General features: G+C 54.1%; 1 pseudogene; it reads right to left on the bottom strand.

The window, feature by feature from the left end:
• Positions 1-1,783: 1,783 nt before the first annotated feature.
• LOC147963315 (uncharacterized) lies at positions 1,784-3,088 on the bottom strand (annotated as a pseudogene).
• Between the last annotated feature and the right edge of the window lie 3,778 nt (positions 3,089-6,866).

The following is a 6,866-nucleotide window of genomic DNA, read 5'->3' as shown; positions in this document are numbered from 1 at the left end:
AAGCAACCGCGCCTGCACCGGAGCTATCCGCCCCACATAGACAATTACACCACGATTCTTCCGTGCACACACACACACACGGACAAGACGATTCTTCACTCGTACTAGTACGTAAGAAAGAGTACTAGCTAGCTAATCTCCTCCACATGTACGTACGTACCTTTCTCCACAACTGAATCAGTGGCACGCGCGCTGTTCCATCTTTGCCCGCATACTCCCTTCCGGAATTGGTCCCGGCCGGGCTAGCCATCGACGACGGCGACGCCGTGGTGGAGTGAGTCGTCTCTCGTGAGCACGTCCGTGGCCCAGCAGCTTGCCTCCCCAAGGTGGGGCATCCTGCAGCTCGCAGGTCGGCATCGGCGGCTCCACCTCCACCGAGAGAGATAGACGCACTCTGGCCACGCGAGACGACGATGACGGCGGCGTAACGGGGCGTAAAAGCCTGAAAGGACATACGCGCGCGCGACCAGGCTGGGGCAAGACAAACTAGGAGCTAGCAACAAGACGGCACACACGCATCCATCAATCTCCGGGTGATGTTCTTGGGCATAATGCTGCCGGGGGCAGCCTTGACCTCGCGACTCCATCCTCATGCGCAGACGACTGCCCGGCTTTGGTCGTTCCTCCCGCTTGCCTCGAGGCTGCATCATGCTTTTCAATTTCAATTCCACATATATCAAACTGAAATCCAGTGATTTTGGTTTCCATTTAGAAGTGAAATTTTCAACTGAATTTGACTAAATTCATTTAAATATTTTTAGAACATAAAAAAATGTTTAAAAATTATTTGAATTTGTGTCTACTATTGAAACACCTGAAATATATGATCGAAAGGCAATTATTTCGAATCTCGAATGGAGGGAATAATTTCAGTATATACCAAAATTAACGAAATTTTAACAAAATTAGACTGAAAGTGAAAACCTTGGGCTGCATGTGACATGGAGTAGTTTACTGTGTCGTCTGCACTGCTTGGCTACGTGGAGGGGAAAACATGCCTATCATCGTGTAAATTCCATTCGTTTGTGGAACAATCAACTCGAATAGTCTATACCACATTTTCCTTTTGCAGATGATAGCATGCTCTTTTTCAGAGCAACAGTGGAACAGGCTAAAGTGGTGCATGAGGTCCTAGGTTTTTTTCCAAAAGTGTACAGGCTAGCTCTTGAGCGAAAGCAAATGACGCTTCTACACTACTTACAATCTCATTCGGAAAAAAATGCAGAACCTTTCTAAAAAAAAAAGAATGCAGTGAGATAGATATAGGAGTCTCCAAATCAAGCAAGGAGAAGAAACTAACAAGGCTGAAAGAAAGGAAAAAAGATGAATCAAGCTGATCTTTGAAGGTAACCCAGATTACCACAAACATATTAGATAACATCCAGCAAACGTCCCGAGATACGCAGGCCGCCTGTTCTTCACGTGGCATCTCTGTTTCAAGTAAAAAGGAAAGAAAAACAAGATCAGTCAATATGGAGAGCATTAAGCGTATCAACAGAAATGACAAGACAATAGTTATAGAATTGCAGTCAAATGTTATACAACACTCATAATGTGAAAAAGAAATACAATTGTGCACTCAGGCGACGCAGGTTTACATGATTTCTGTATATCCTAGACAAGCATAATTTTCTTCTACAACCTTAAAAATAAAACAAACACTAGCCACAGGAGGCCAAATCACCAAGGAACCGTAGTTTTTAGGACTGGATTGACTTTTTTTCTTAGCTGAGGGCTGGATTAAATTGACAAATAGTAGGACCAGAGTCATCATTATCGTATCCTATGAATCTGAAAACCTGCACCAAGCAGGTCCGTAAAACTATGTGATTAGGAACTGATATCCATGTGAGCACTAGCATACTTCAGCATACAATCATGTAAAATTAATTCCATAATACAACAACATAATAAAAGAGAAAATTAAAAAAATTAAAAATCTCATGGAGTAACTCGAGCTGAGGTTTACAGTACAAAAGCAGCATACTCGTCCCCTAAAAAAGCAGCATCTCGAATGGTGCTTGACTAATATATTTAAAATGGCCTAAAAAATCTTATCTACCACCATTTCATAATTATATTAAACAAAGCCTCTGTTGATGGACCATTAAAAAAGTAAAGCAGGATTACCAGTGTGAAAATGTCACCCACAACAAATTTCAACTTTAAAGCACATGTCAAAACAAAGTAGTAACATAGAAAAGGATATTAACACGATGTACATTACAAAGCTTTGTAACCTAAATAAGAGAAATATATATTCAGATTCCATAAAGGCAAAGAGGCAAACCTTGCAGGATCATACTTGAGCGTAGGGAATGTTGGAGGCCAGATCATCATATATAAAAGGATGGATATCACCAAAATATATAATCCCTTTTGTCATCTCATACACTTTATGCAGTGTCCTGCACTTGATATCCAAGTAGAGTGTGCATCGACCCATCTCCAAAAATACAAACTCAGCATTGCCCTCCACCTGTTTTATTCGGAGAGGCGCATTGCAACCTAACATACACAAACTGACCAACATCTCACGCAAATAAAAGGTGTCCACCAGTGACCAGTCATCTCCCTTGTGTTTCCAGATGTGAAGTTGCAGTTCTTTGACATGGATAAGGTATATACCAGCAGCATCATAGACACTTGACAACCTGGTGCTTCCCTCACCATGCTTCACCCCATGCCGGAGCTGAATTGTGGAGAACCTCGAGGACGCCAAATCCAAGACAAGAATATCACTCCAGGCAGCTGCCATATATATTTTATTGTCGACGAGCACAGATTTTGGTTCCGGCAGCACACAAGGGAGCTGGTCCACAACCAGGTTATGCGTGCAACAACATTCACCATCTTGCGACACATACAAGTAAGAGAAGTCGCCGTTGCCTTCTTCTCTTGAGATGATCTCATGGCGAATGTAGTACCTTAAGTCTTTGTGTAGTGGGCTTGGTGCGATGGCGACCGGGCCTCTCTCGGGGCACAACAAGCTGAGCACTGCAAGTGTTGATCCGCTTCCGTGCCTGCGGATGAGGAGTCTGCCGTTCCTACAGTCCAGGATGGAGGTCGATCCGATGTGTCTGCTCATGTACGTATCCAAGGTAGAACTTGCGCGGCGGACCGCTACGGCAAGCTCTGAGGGCTGAGGCAGCAACGGGATGAACCCCCACAGTGATACACCCTTTTCCCCCGACCCCCGCGTTGTCCCCAGCGCAGCTCGGGGGAACCCTAGTTGCGCCGCCGCCACCCCACTCTACAGCATGCCCTCCTCCCGCCGTCGGATGAGTCCGCCGGGCGAAGCCCGCGCCGCAGGACGGTGGCGGCAGGGATCTCCGCGCGCGCGGCGGCCTTGATCTCCGGCGTGAGCCCGTGGTGGTGGGAGACTAGTCCTCGGTGTCTCCAGCCGGCGAGGCGGCTGCCCGGCGCGGCGTCCTCGTCCTCTCACGGGTGATGGGCTGCCGGCTGCTCGTGGCTGCCTTGACGCGATGGCGACCCGAGGTTTCAGATCTTGCCTTGGCGGGCTCGGCTGATCTGGCATGTTAGCTTCGACAGATGGTGAGGTTGGTGGTCGTGCATGGTGGTGGCGGCGCTGCCGCGCAGGAGGTGCTTGGGCTAGTGGGTTCGCATGCTAGCGGCGCTGGGGTTCTCCATCCTCATCCAGCAGCTTGAGGGTGCGGAGGTAGGGTTGCTCTGGGCGAAAGCCAACGACGCGACGTCTGCGGATGTCGCTCTCCTCCTGGGGGCCGCCGTGGAGCTCTCTCACCTACTCCGCTCTCGGGTCACTTTCTTCGGGTGAAAGCCTAGGACCTGCGGTGCAGGGCCAGACGATGGTGTGACACGTCGCTTCCTCTCATGAAGGTGTTGTCTTGAAAATTGTGATTCCTTGCGTGCTTTCTCGGGCCTGGACTTGCACGGAATCACGGCAGGTGGCCGGCGATGCACCTAGAGGTGGAGCGGTGTTTCCTCTTCCGCATCGAAGACGACAGATCTTGGCGGTGTGGCGCAGTGGAGTCTCGGCGTTTGATGCGGGTAGATGGACTTGTGCAGGAGGTTGGAGCTATCTGGCGTCGTGGTGACGTCGATGGTAGGCCTCACAAGGTCGACGCGTCGGCAAATGCTTTGAAGATGGATCGGTGGAAGACGGCGGCGGTGGCCTTTGAGAGTGCGCCGGACCAGTGTGTACCCCAACCCGGCAGTGGCTTGGTTGGGGCCTTCGGTTCTAGATGTTAGGCTTGCTGCGAAGTCTGTTTGGTATTAGGCTCGGACTATCAGCACCCCTTCATCAAGTGATAGGACTAGCAATAGATGTTCCCAAAACGGTGGCTTCAGACTTACTGATGTATTACTTTGTAAGGTCTTCGTGAATAATTAATAAAGTGGTTATATGTGTTAGAAGGGAGAGAGGGATACAGTGGAATAGTTCGTTGTATTGCTTGATCCTCGTGGGCATATATATAGGAGTACATGATGTACTTGGAGTATAAGACAAGGCAGAATATTCCTAGTTTATCCCATGTTTCCTAATACAATCACGTTACTCAACATCCCCCCGCAGTCACAACGGTAGCGACGCATACGGTGAGACTAGAGAAGAATCCGAAGGCAAGCTGACGGAGCCCCCCCCCCCCCCCCCCCACGGTCATAACGGTCGACGCATCGCGGAGTCATGGTCGAGCCCTTTGAACCGACAAGGTTGCTAAAGCAAGGTGGTAGCCCTTTGTACCATTCATCGAAGTAACCGAGAGCGTAGGTGGTGGAGCCGTGGTCGAGGTAGCCGTGCAAAAAATTGTTGTGGTCGATGTCGAGTCGAGGTAGCCAGTGTCGATGAAGATGCCGTGGAGCCGCGGGCGCAAGGGGGCGCCGAGTTAGCATGGGCGCAGTGGTGTCAAAGTAGTGGTGTGCTGAGAAGAAGATGTTGTTGGCGACACGTCGCGACGGGTTTGCCAAGCCCGGGGACACATCGTGGATGAAGGAACGCACCGGTGTTGCCAGCATCGAGCATGCATAGATGGTCGAAGACGAAGTTGACGAAGCGCCGACCAGGCTTGCCAGGCCCGGGGACACGTCGTGGATGAAGGCACGCATCGGTGTTGCTAGCATCGGGCATGCGGAGACTGTGACCTGCACGAGCCGTACGCCATGTCGGATAAGTCAGAAGAGCCAGCTGAAGAACTCGACGACGGTTGCGGCGCCAATCGGCGCGAGGCCGATGTCGCCCGCTGTTGTCAGAGTAGACGAAGTGGTTGGGGTAGATGATGGCGACGCTGGCAACGGGCTGGTGCTGGACGAAGACGAAGGAGGTGGACAGGCGGCTACGTGGGTAGCGGCGGCGGTAGCCAAAGAAGAGCGGCGGCGGCTAGGTTAGGAGCACGGCGGCGATGCTCGAAGTAGGCAAAGAACCCTGACAGCGTAACGAAGACCGGCGTAGACGGTGGCGTTCCTATGCCAAGGGAGACGACGCGGCCATACCACAGAAGTCGACCCGCGGAGATGGCGAAGTGGACCGCGGGCTGCGGCGCTAGGGCCTGAAGGGGTGACGCAGCGGTGGCAAGCGGGTCGGGGCGACGGCGGGAACACCTCGGGGCAGCGGCGGGGACCGCGGTCCGCGACACAACGGCCCAAAGGGGCGATGCAACGGCGGCTTGCGAGTCGGTGCAGCTACGGGGACGGTTGCTTGGACCGCGTGACACGCTCGCTACGGTCGGATAAGGCGATGCAGTGGCGGCACGAGGGTCGGTGCAGCCACGGGACGGCCTGGAGCGTACGGCCTCGGGGAGGCGGGGGACCGCGGGGCGCGATAGTACGGCCCTAAGGGGCGACGCAGCGGTGACGCGAGTCGGTGCAGCCGGGAAAAGAACCACGGGGCGGCGGCGCTGTGGCCCGACGGGCGACGCAGCGGCAGCCCGTTGCTCGATCGGTGGAGGGGCGCGTTGAACTCGATATGGTCTTCACGGGGCCTGCGAATGCGCGCGCAAACCAATGGGCCAGGTCGGTCGCACGGCGTAGATGATGCGGTTTGTGGCGGTGGGCGGGTGATCGATCCGATCGCGCGTGAGGTCGAGGACACCGCCCGGTGAAGGCGGCGTGGCGGCGGAGTTCGAGATGAAGCCGGCGTCGATGGACAATGTGGGACGACATGCGGACGAGCGCGTCAGCACCAGCACCCGGGCCATCAAAGCAGCGCCGGCGCCCGGGCAGCGAGGCCCGAGGGACCAATGGAGCAGCGGCGCCCGAGCTCGAGGCAGCCGACGGGCCTGATGCAGCCGGCCCGACGTAGCAGGGATGAGGCTGGCGAGGCAACCCGCAGGGCCACCGTGCAGACGCGGTGGAGGCGGGTGGTGTGGATCCATTGGCGGGCCAGCGCGCGAGCGGCGGCTATGATTGGCCGCCGCTTGCCGCGAGGCCGCCGGGTGGAGGCGATGCAGGTGTCCCGGTCGGAGAGGGCAGATACGGTCGGTGTAGATCGACAAGCGGGCCGGCGCGCAGACGATGGCCGTGAGGGGCCGCCTCTCGCGCGAGGCCGCCGGGTCGGTGAAGGAGCCGGCCGATCACGATGGTGTCGGAGTAGAGGCGCACGGTGGTCGACAGCAGCGGCAGGCAACACAAACCGATCAAGCATAGATCGGAAAACAAAAAAACGCGATCAAAACGACCGACGAGAGTGAAAAACCCGGAATAAGGGCTTGGAAAAAAGACTTTCTAGAGCAGCCGGCCAACACGGCCGGCGAACGAACCCTAGGTATAGGCGGCACGGCCCCCGGTGACGATCATGGAGGACGACCGCCCCGGAGCAGCACGCAGGTGCGGAAGCGGCGGCGGCTAGGGTTTAGAATCCGAAAACTGATACCATGTTAGAAGGGAGAGAG

The sequence above is a fragment of the Triticum urartu genome, chromosome 6A (assembly GCF_056163025.1).
Source record: "Triticum urartu cultivar PI428250 chromosome 6A, HENAU_Tu73, whole genome shotgun sequence".
NCBI lineage: Eukaryota > Viridiplantae > Streptophyta > Magnoliopsida > Poales > Poaceae > Triticum > Triticum urartu.
The sequence above is the reverse complement of the archived record's forward strand: the minus strand, read 5'-3'. Positions and strand labels throughout refer to the sequence as shown.